The 12,044-nt window shown below is 37.8% G+C and overlaps 1 long non-coding RNA gene across 2 annotated transcripts in view; it reads left to right on the top strand.

Annotated features, from left to right (window-relative positions):
* Positions 1 to 11,134: 11,134 nt before the first annotated feature.
* LOC141522982 (uncharacterized) overlaps positions 11,135 to 12,044 on the top strand; it is an 87,231-nt gene continuing 86,321 nt past the window's right edge. For both annotated transcript variants that reach the window (XR_012478283.1, XR_012478282.1), the window contains exons 1-2: positions 11,135 to 11,353; positions 11,704 to 11,772. This is a non-coding gene — a long non-coding RNA (uncharacterized LOC141522982). The remainder of the gene's footprint in view (positions 11,354 to 11,703; positions 11,773 to 12,044) is intronic.

The raw sequence follows: 12,044 nt of genomic DNA, 5'->3' as shown, positions 1-12,044 counted from the left end.
ATATGGAGGTGGGATGATCTCATCTGGATCATTTGTGGATAGGATTTGAGAATTGGGTTGGGGTTGCTCTGAATGCAGTCCATCTTTCTTTTGAGATCTAACACTGCTGTTTTGAGATTCTATTTAAGATCATTGAAGGAAAGATAATTTATCCCAAATAGCAAAGCTAGTAAATAGCAGTCAAGTCTTCTGAAGGATGATTGAGTTCTTTCTCCAATACAATGCTGCTTCATCCATACTAATGCCCTAAGCAGACTTTACACCAGTGGCCTTGCCCAGAAACTCACAATAGAGCCTCTTCGGAAAGAGCTGTGGACAATAGTCAGATGGAGAATGGGGAGAGTTCTCTGGGACCAAGATTCAGTTTTTCTGGCCTGAGGATTTCCTAATGGGGTATCCTAGGGAAGACGCCTAAAGGGAAATAGATTAACATTAAAGGGATGATGTTAAAACAAGCCTTGCCCCTGAGGGATTCTCTAAGAAAAATCTTCCAGCATGACAATGGATTTCCACATCAACAGAGAAGAGTTATGATTCTCAAGATTCTATAGATGATTCACAAACATTGATGACAGCAGAAAGATTGTCCAGAAAAACCAAGGAATACTGTTGTGAGGTGGAGAGGCAGATGCTAGAGAGAGGAGCAGAGAATAACTAGGTCAGAAGTGCTGGCAGATCGGTTTGCTGTTGGTATGTTATGACTATGAGTGGCCAGAGAGCAGTGGTATGATTGCAAGGCACGGGAGCTAGATTGAATATCCCCTTTGCCATTTAATATTCTTGTGTCCTTTGGCAAGCCAGTTGTGCTCCTTGGTCCTCAGTTTTCTCCTCTGTAAAATGAGAGTTGGGTTAGATGGTCTCAGATATAAAATTATATAAGATATAAAATTCTATGAAAGGAGGATGAGTCATTAGATGTCCCTTAACTAATCCATGTGATCTACAAAACTTGAACCAGTGGGGAAAGAGGCAGAAAAATGTTGAATATTCTGGAATCAGAGAAAGATAAAACCATAAGGGATCTGAAACGTTCAAATATATGTGCATTTATTTGTGTGTATATATATATATATATATATATATAAGTATTACATAAATGTTTCTACAAATATTATTGCTACTGTTATAATTATGATGAAAGAGAAGCAATGGCAACGGTGGAAAAATATGGAAGTCACTTTTGTGATGGACTTATCATAAAGAATGTGATCCATCCGTGATAGAGTTGTTGGTGTTGGAACAAAGACTCAAGCACAATTTTTATTATTATTATTTTGGGGGGGTGCAGGGCAAATGGGGCTGTGTGGCCTGCCTGGGGCCACATAGCAAGGTGATCATTGGGTGTCTGGGGCCGGATTTGGACCCGGGTGCTCCTGGCTCAAGGGCCAATGCTCTGTCCGCCACCCAGCCACCCCTACTATTATTACTATTTTATTTTATTTTGGGTCTTTTTTTCTTTTTTCTTTTTGGTTTTTGCAGGGAAGTGGGGTTCAGGTGGCTTGCATGTCACATGGCTGGGTGATTGTTGGGTGTACGGGGTAGCATGTGGGCACAGGTGCTCATGGCACCAGGGCTGGTGCTCTGTCCAATGCACCACCTGGCCAGACCTACAATTATTACTATTTTTTTTAATTTTAATTTTTTCCCTCCCCTTTATCACTCAAGTGAGTCTATATTTATGGGAGGAGGAGGTATTTAATTTACTCTTAAACAAGAATATTTTATTAATGTATAAAAACATTATTTGTACAAAATGAAAATAAATATTAAATTAAAAATAGAAAGAGAAGGGAGAGAGAAGCAGGAGAGGGAGTCACAGAGACACATACAGAAAGAACAAGAAAGATGAAGACAAGAAAGTGAAAGAAAAAGGAAAAAGAAGAGACAAAGACTGAACGTTTTAGGAAGAGCACTTATATGAAATTCTCTGCCGTATTTTTGGACATTCAAAAGATGTGTATTGACAGCCTTCATACTCAAAATGCTTTAAGATTACTGAATAATCTTTCTCTATTTTCTCTTGGTTATATCATGGAAAGTTAGAATTGGAAGGAATCTTGGAGAGCATCTATTTTGCCTTTTTTGTCCCTACCCTCATTTCCACTCTATTTAAAAAATGAAGTAACCAAGGTCAAGAGAGAGGAAGCCACTTCTTCAAGATCACATAGATACTAAGTGGTAGAAATGGCATTTGTTCCTGGAAACCTTTAGCTCTAATGTAATATATTATTTTCTGGAATAATTCATGACAAATTCTCACTTTGTCAATTTGTTGCCTCTCTTTGTCTTCTATTCTCTCTCTCTCTCTCTCTTTCTATCTCCCTCTCTCATATAATTATATATGTTCATGCATATATGTTCATGTGTGTATTCTCATGTGCATACATACACAAGCACACATATAGCATACATTACCATGCATTGTGCATACATGTGCAATGACCAGGTAGTACATATATTCATATGCATGCACGCATACATATATCTAAGTGGCACATTGGTATGAGTACCAGGTTTAGAATTCTCTTCTTGAGTTCAAATCTGGCCTCAGGCATAGGGATATTTTAAGGATCAAATAAACTAATACACATAAAACTATTTTGAAAATCTTAAAGCATTATGCAGGTTAGCTCCCACTGAATAAATATGTAAGGATGATTAACTGAGTGGTCTATATTGGGCCATTGAAGATTTATCCTAATATAGAAAACTATTTAGAAAGCAATTTTAATTTGACTATTTTACCAGTTAATGGGGGAAAATCCTTACAGATATTATGAGATATACATATAGATATATGAAGATATATTTATAAGAAAAAGAACCTTTCCCCAATCAATAAATGATCAAAGGATATGAGCAGGCAATTTTCGAAGGGACAAAAATCTAAACTTTCATCAACGATATGAAAAAACTCCAAATCACCAATAAAATAATAAAAATTAAACAAATTCTGAGCTTCTATATTATACCCATCAAATTGGCAAAGTGGACAGTTAAGTGAGCAGAAACAGGAAAACATGGATAGAATAATTGCATTGCTTTGATCAACCAGCATTCTAGGAGACCAATGACATGCTACTTCCTACCCTAAAGATTCCATATTCAATATAAGGAATAAAATATACATCTTGAAGATGAACAGTTTGGGAATTTCTTTTGTTTGACCATATAAATATGGTTTTGATATTCTTTTATAAGGATAAAGAGGCTTTAGTTAGTGAAAATAAACATACTCCAACTGAAAAACAACCATATCCCATGATGTCACACAGTTTGTCCTCAAACATTATCCTTTTACAGGGGTTTGATGGATGTTTTCCAGTCTTAAACCATAACTGATCTTTAGGAACTGGGTTGTTCTGGGGACTTTAACAATAGACTATGCAGAGAATTTTATATGCAAGATGCATTTTAATATTTAATCCTCTTGACATTTTCTCCATTACTTTCTTAAATCTAGAAAATTAACAAAATAATAAATGACGTTCTTATTTGGAATATTTTTTCTGATTTCTGAGTTGGAGATGCTTCAACTCAAAATTTAACTTTTAATTCTCATGTTCCAGGACCAGCAGGTTCTAGCACTATATATTCCCTGAACCCTGAAATTTGATTGAGATAAAAGTATGGTCACTTAAATTTTTATCATAAAATTGGATAAGGATCCTAGGACTGCAAAGATAAAATGAAAGTAGACCTTGATGGCAGCTTTTTATTGAAGTATTATTGGAAGAATGCAACATATAAGGAAATAGTGACACCATTGAAATTTAACAATATACATTTAAGGAAGAGAACACCAATAAATAACTAAGTAGATTAGAAGAATCTTCCTAACTATTCTCAAAGGTCTATAAAACTGAAGACTTTTTGATCCAGAAATGCTACTATTGGGTCTGGGACACAAAAATATCATAAAAGAGGGAAAAGACCTATACATGTACAAAAATATTTATAGCAGTTCCTTTTGGAGTGGCAAAGAATTGGATGGAGGGGCTGGATCTCTATCAGTTGGTGAATGACTGGACAAATTGTAGTATACAAATGTGATGGAATACTAATTTTCTATAAGAAATCATGAGTAGCTGGATTTAGGAAAAACCTGGAAAGACAGGTCAACTGATGCTACATGAAGTGTGTAGAACTAGGAAAACATTGTATACATTAACACCAACTTTGATGAGCAACTATGATGGAATTAGCTGTTCTCAGCAATACAATGATTGAAGAAAATTCTAAAAGACTTGTGATGGAAAATGTCACCCACATTAACAGAAAGAATTATAGAATCCAAGCATCCTATTTTTACTTTTTAAAACTGGTTTTATGCTTTTTTTATCTTAGTCATGTTTTTTCCCTTTTGTTCTGATTCTTTAATACTGTGGCTAATATCGAAATATGCTTAACATATACATGTATAATCTATATCAGACGACTTGCTGTCATAGTGAGGGGGGCAGAAGGGAGGGAGATAGACAAAGACAGAATTAAAAATCTTATAGAAAATGAATGTTGAAAGCTATTTTACATGTAATTGGAAAAAAAAATTAAAAAAGAAGAATCTAGTAAGGTTGTGGAGGATTTGAGTTGAGCCTTGGAGAGGAATAAAGATTGTAAGGGTAGAAAGTTGTGTTCCAACTGTGCAGGGCAATCTGCTTCAAGAGATGGAGGCAAGGATTGAGGGGAGCAGCAAGTATATTATGAGGACAGCAAGGTGGTGCAGTGGATAGAGCACTGGCCCTGGATTCAGGAGTACCTTAGTTCAAATCTGGCCTCAGATACTTAAAAATTATAGTAATAATTAATTATAATAATTAGTGGCCTTGGGCAAGCCACTTAACCCCATTGCCTTGCAAAAATCTAAAAAAATGATCCCTTATTATGAAAATATAGCCTGAGATCAGCTTGTGAGGTACTTTAAATAGCAAGTTGAGGAGTTGGCATTTTACCTAGGTGGAAATAGGGAACCAGCCAAGCTTCTTGAGCATGAGGAGTATCAGATTTGTGCTTTAGAAAGATCATTCTGTTAGCTGTATGGATCATGATTTACAAAGGGGATAGACTAGAATCAATGAGCCCAAAGTGCCTACATATAAGTGCCTAATAAATCCATGCTGACTGATAAGCTATTCTAAGATTGAAGGCAACAAGATTGGGGGTCTAGACTAAACCTGAATAGTATGAGTGAAGACCAGTGGACAGATCATCCGTTGTGTTAGAGAGATCAAAATACAAAATGACCTCCAATATCTTTATCAATTATCTTAGCATGTGTTGTAATACATCAATTAGTGCTCCCCAGTGAGACTGAGAGCTTTTCCTTCCAAGTATTGGAAAATTTGCCCAACACCCTTTGCAAAGTTAGAGATATGACAGGGACTGAGCCTCCTGACTCCAAGCTCCTGGCCTCTGCTTACTCTGTATGTGTCTATATGCTTGTACACACATGATATGTAAGTTTGTGTGTATTGATGTACAGGCTATCTTCTCTAAGAGGGTGAAGGGACAGAAAGAACATCTAAAAGATCAACCCGTGATTTGTGTCCTAGGCAACCACTAAGACCTACTGAAGCTCCCTGTTGTCTCTGGTTTTAATTCCCCATTCATAGCTTAATTCCAACTTGTCTTTCAAAACTGACATCACAATTTGGCCTTTTATCAACCTCCAATCTAGCACAAATGACTTATTTCCCACTGTTCCCCTTTCCTTATGATCTAAATGTTTGTTGCTTTGGATCTACCTCAGAAATCTTTCTTTACTTGCACCCATGGGACAGAAATAGAATCTTCCCTCTCTCTACAAACCGTGGAGGTCTTCTCTCAATCAACCTATGGATCAGGAAGTCCTAAATTTGTATTGTCATTTCTCCTGCCATAACATTATTCTCAACTAGATGTACTATGTGCCTCCTGGGGGCTCTCACCTATGCATATATTCATATATTTTCTTTTATATAAAACAAAAAAAAAATCTTAGCTTTTCAGGGAATGTAACTATTCTTTCTAGTTTTGCTTTGAAATGAGACATAGTTATAAGTGCATTTTCCCATTCAATGATTAAGAAAAATTAGTATTCATTAAAAATCAGCCTTTTTTACATTTTCTATGCACCAAAAAGGGAGCTGATGAGTATTTAACAAGAATCAAAGTAAAGTTGATTGACACAACCTGGAAATTCTACGCACATTTAAATCCCTGCAAGGGACCTTGAAAATGATTTTCTGACCTGAATTGTCATATTAAAAAAAAAGAAAAAGAAGAAAAGATGTTCTCTGTTAAATCATAAAATAATTCTCCCCATAATGAGAATATCAGTATTTCGGTGGTGCCTTCAAAAGAAATGATTTCACAGTCCACAAAAGTAAAATCATTTTGAGGAAAATAATACTTTTTCATTCTATTCTTGGGTTTCCATTTGCTGACCAGTTTTAAATGACAGAATCACAGTTTTAGAGTGGGAACAGACCTAAGAGGGTCAAATAAATGAACTAGAATCCTTTCTACATGAAATCCAAAAATGCTCAGGCAGGATTTGTGTTGGGGACTCCCTAGGGCTGGGGCTGGATCTGGGCTGTCCTCACATAATTAATGGGAGGCCTAGAAAGGTCAGAGAAAGAAAGGTCAGAGGCCCTCTCTGGATAATCAGTGCTGGGCCGCCCCCTCCCCCTCCTCCATCCCCCATCCCACCTTGGGTAAGGTGTGAACACCTGGAGTTCTGTGTTTGTCCTGGAGAAATTCAAACTCTCCCACACAAACAGCCAGGCTTGAGGCCTGGGCCTTCCAGAGCAGGGGAGCTGGTTCTCAAAGCATTTAGCTCCCACCAACATCAGTGGTCAGCTTGCTCCTACAGGCAAGGAAGCCCAAGATCCCTGAGACCGCAGACTCATAATACATCCTGCTCCCTGCCTCTGGGAGATAGCCCTTGTGATGATGCAAACCCACAACTCTTCCTCGAGCTGCTCCATCCTCCTCTGCCATCCTTGTTACAGCCACTGGAGAGCCTTGGAACAAGATTGTTACCATCAAAGTCCTCAGCACTCTCAAGCAGTTCCCTTGAATAGTGTTTTATCAGTGAAAATGGCATTATAGAAAATCAGTGACCAAAAGTTTTCTGCTGCTGTAAGGCCCCTGGGGCCCCGAGTCTTGAAGCTGAATACACCTAAGCTGCCTGACCTGGCCTATTAGAAGTTAGTGCCTTTGGGAAGAGCAGTTGGCTTTGGAGCCCTGGAACATACTACAGACATAGTAAGCACTGAATAAATGCTATTTCATTCTTCCTTCCTTCCTCCTTCCCTCTCTCCCTCCCTTTTTTTTTGCCCCTTCTTTCCTTCCCTGCTTTTTCTTTTCTTCCCTTCCTTCCTGACTTCCTCTTTTCCTTCCTTCCTTCCTTCCTTCCTTCCTTCCTTCCTTCCTTCCTTCCTTCCTTCCTTCCTTCCTTCCTTCCTTCCTTCCTTCCTTCCTTTGTTTCTCTCTCTCTCTCTCACTTTCTTCCCTCCCTCCCTTCCTTTCTTTTCTTCATTCCTTCTTTCCTTTCTCTCTCTCTCTCTTTCTCTCTGTGTCTTTCTGTCTCTCTCTGACTGTCTCTCTTTGTCTCTCTTTCTCTCCCTCTCCCTCTTCCTTCCTTCCTTCCTTCCTTCCTTCCTTCCTTCCTTCCTTCCTTCCTTCCTTCCTTCCTTCCTTCCTTCCTTCCTTCCTTCCTTCTTTCCTTTCTTCCCTTTCAATAATAGTAATGGATTAATGTAACATGCTCTAAGAACAAACTAGACAGTCACAGAACTCCTTTGAAAAATGTTGCCCAATTTGACTATGAAAAATTAATTGAATTTTTTTTATCTTTAGTGTTGCTGATTTTAACAAGGAATTGGGGGGGACAAAAGAAAACCTTGTTAAAGTTATAAATTTCTCTGGCATTAACATTGTCCTGAGTTCAAGCTCTTATAGCTGAACTGCCTCATTTGTAAAATGAGAATTTGATTAGATTATTTCAAAATCTCATTCAAGTATAAATCTTTAATCTTTGATGTGTTCTTTATTGAAAATTTTACAGAATGCTCTAACACTCATGCAATTTTATGTTCAATTGTATCATATTTATTTATTCCCACTGCAAAATTTAAACTCCATTTGGACAGGGCCATGACACATTTATCCTCTTCCCTGCTTAGCAGTTTCTTCTGATCTCCCAGTTGTTCTCACTCCTATTATCCCCAAATAGTCTCACATTTATTTTGAATGTAATTTTTATGAATTTTTCTGTATATGATTTTATAATCTCCTAGATTATAAACTTCTTGAGGTCAGGGCTGTTAATTCTTTGATTTGTTTTTAAGGAACCACTGAAATACTGATTATTTTATTTCCAGGGAGAATTATTAAGTGATTTAACCAGGAAAGTCATTTTTTTCCCCTTAGGGGATTAAAAGCTTATAACTTAACAAGTGAAGTCAGGTAGTCATTTTTCAAGTTCCCTTACAGAAATTTAAATGTGCATGGAATTTCTAGGTTCTGTCAATCAACTTTACTTTGATTCATGTTAAATATTCCTCATCTACTCTTCTGGTTACATAGAAAATGTAATGGGATGCTTTTTTAGTGAATACTAAATTTTTATAATAAAGAAGACATGCAGTAATAGACAGCTTTCATTTATAACTAAATTCATAATTAATTAGTGGTCACATATCATATAATTAGTGGATTTTTGCAATTAAATAAGAGGGAATGTGTGAATATATGCACTGACATAGCCTCCCCCCCGCCAGGAGCCAATGGTTATTGCTAGTTAAGTTCAGTTTTATGACGGGGAAATGGAAATGTATATTTATTTTCATTTCCCAACCACAAATCTCTAGGAATCCCTCCTTTGTAAGAACAGAAGAATTTTGATTTCTTCCATAGGTTTAACAAAGCAAACAGAAGATTTTCAGAGACTGAAACAATTTAACGAACATGAAATTATAAGTGACCAGGATTTTAATGTGATCCTTCCTTCTGAGCTCCCTTCTCTGGTTTCAGGTTATCTCCTCACGTTACAGAATGGAAGGCTCTTCCCATGTTCTCTATTTTTGCCACTTAGTTTACTTGCAATTCCTAGAATTTAATACTTTGTTTCCCACCTCAGTACTTTTATATAGGTTAGGTTCCATTCACACAATGTACTAGTTTCCTTCCTCTATCTCTTAGAAAATTTACCTTCCTTAAAGATAAAAGATAAAGATAAAGATTTATCTTCAGTATTACTACCAATGAAATTTTGGATAATCACTGTTTTGGTTCTTCAAATTATTCTATGTACTTATTGTGTTTCATGTTCAACAAGTCAAAATGACTCTATCCCTGAGTTTTCTCATCTGGACAATGAGAATGTTGATCTACATAGCCTGTTATATCCCTTCCAACTCTAAATCTATGATCCCATGATCACTATATCCCATATTGATTCCCTTCATCCCACCATAAACTCCTTGAGGACAGGAGTTATCTCTCATTTTATAATTCTTTAAAAGTGACTAACCTAGGCTCCTGCTTGAAAATCAAGATTGTTATTGTTTGTATTTTATTTCTGAAGAGGGTCAGGGACATAATGAAGGTGATGTCTTGTCTTGGATTTAAATAAAGAAGAATTGAAAAACGTTTTTAGCCATTCTCTCTTTCAGAGTCATTGCAGTTTAGTGACAAGGCAAAATTCAAGATGACTGATGATGACTCAGGATTCAGGGTTTGATTTTTGTTTCTGTTTCTGTTTTTTTTTTTCTGCTGGCAATGGGGTTAAGTGACCTGCCCAGGGTCACACAGCTAGATAATTATTAAGTGTCTGAGGATGAATTTGAACTCAGGTCCTCCTGACTCCAGGGCTGGTGCTCTATCCACTGTGCCACCTAGCCGCCCCTGATTTTTATATCTTTGATGTCCAACTAAGCTATGAGCATCCCATAGTACCTGCCTTTGATGCCTTCATTGCTGCTAGAACAAATTTTTCTCATCTACCCATTTTACCATGCCTGAGGTAGACATCCCTCTAATTCACTGATAGGCATGGGGCCTGTCAGTTATCCTCAATTTAGTCTAATCTACCTGGTCACATAGTTTTATCAGGGAGTCTTTGTGAATACTCAAACTTCTTAGAAATGCAGGTGAGAGTTGGGTGGCAGGTGGGCACCAAATTTGGATAAGCAGTTCTGAAAAGGCCCCCCACATCAGAGATACTAGTCCAATCTGAACACTCTGTACACTCTACCATGACTGTTAGATTTTACCTCTCTCTCTCTCAGGTGTCTCTAGTACCTTTAAGATATTAGAGGCATGTTGTCTCCCTGTCATTGACTCAAATGGTGAGAGATTGCATTCCCTGACTTTAGAGGTCAATTGTAAGCCAGTTCCATCTGAGCACTTACTATTTAATTTAACTTTTACATAACAATGTTTACTTTAATGGTATAGCAAGAATAAATATACAAACACCACCTTCCTAACACCTGGGAGGCAAAATCCACACAGACAATTTCAGTCTCCAGGAAAGGGAGGACCATTAGGTTCATAACTAAACTCAATTATCTTCTTGTAGTGACCCATTCAATTCAGCAAGTCTCCCTGTCTGTAGTCCTAACACCCTGACTTTTCAGGGCTTCTCTGCTGGGCAAAAAGCTATAACTGGCCTGAAATTTTATCTTAGGATTTATAATGGTTTGAATTGCTGGGCCTGTGCCTAGAGCTAAAGTGAGCAGATGATTAAAATCCCAAACTCAATTATTGGGGGCATAGTGTCTAAAAGTAGGGGAGAAGATATAACTTCCTCCCTCACCTCACTTAGGTATGATGACCTTCATCTGACTCCAAGAAACTTGAATGCTTTTGGAAAGAGAAAGACTCTGGTATTTTGAAAAATGCCACATTTTCTTGCTACACAGCCAAAGGATAGAGTCTGTTCCACCCAAATTGTTGGGAAACATGAAATATCTTTTCCCAGAAGTAAATCTCTGCCATCTCCCATGTGGGTGCCTCTGTCATATGTGGTTCTGGTTCTGGTTCTTGTCCTTTGTTGACATCACTACGAGACAAATGACAGTGGGTCTGACTGTGGCTGATCAGACCAATACGAGTTTGGAATGCTCTACCAGTGGGTGGGCACAAATAGTCCATGTGAACCACAGGGGTGGCTACTCTAAACTTATGGATGTCATGTTTCCTTTGAGCTACTTCAATTCTACCTTCCTCATAAGGCACAGCACCAGCACTGATGAGGACAGGCCATGCTGGTCCTGTTAAAGTGTTTCCTATGATGTACATTCAATTCCAAGGTTCTTTAGTGAGACCTTCCAGGTGTCTTGGTATTGCTTCTTCTGATCCCCTTGTGAGTGCTTCCTCTTTCTGAGTTTTCCATAAAATAATCTTTTTGGCAAGCATATGGCTAACATCCCAACAACATATCTAGCCCATCGTAATTGTACCCTCTGTAGAAATGTTGGAATGCTCCACAATTTAGGTCGAAAAAGGAACTCAACATCTGGTATCTTCTTCTGCCGAATGATCTGCAGAATCTTCCTAAGAAAATTCAAATGAAAGCAGTTCAGTTTCCTGAGATGGCACTGGTGGACTGTCCAGGTTTCACAAGCAAATAGCAATGAGGTCAGCACAATGTCTCTGTAAACCTTCAGTTGGGTAGTCAGTCTAATACCTCTTCTATCCCACACTTTCTTTCAGAGTCTCTCAAATACTGGTTCTGGCAACTTCATTGTCAATGCGTACCTCCCAGGAAAGGACATTGCCAAGGTAAGTGAACTTTTCCACAGAACTCAAAATTTCTCCATTTGCTGTAATTGATAGTTTCACATATGGATGATGTGATGCTGGCTGATAGAGCACTTGGATTTTCTTGGTTCATTGTTGACCAAAATGAGCACAAGCAGCAAAGATTCGATCCATACTTTGTTTCATCTCAGCTTCAGAGGCTGCTTTGAGTGCACCATCATCTGCTAACAGAATATCCTACACAACACTCCCTCCACTTTGTTCTTGGTTTGTAGCTTTTTCGAGTTGAAGAG

This window comes from Macrotis lagotis, chromosome 4 (genome assembly GCF_037893015.1).
Source record: "Macrotis lagotis isolate mMagLag1 chromosome 4, bilby.v1.9.chrom.fasta, whole genome shotgun sequence".
NCBI lineage: Eukaryota > Metazoa > Chordata > Mammalia > Peramelemorphia > Peramelidae > Macrotis > Macrotis lagotis.
The sequence above is the reverse complement of the archived record's forward strand: the minus strand, read 5'-3'. Positions and strand labels throughout refer to the sequence as shown.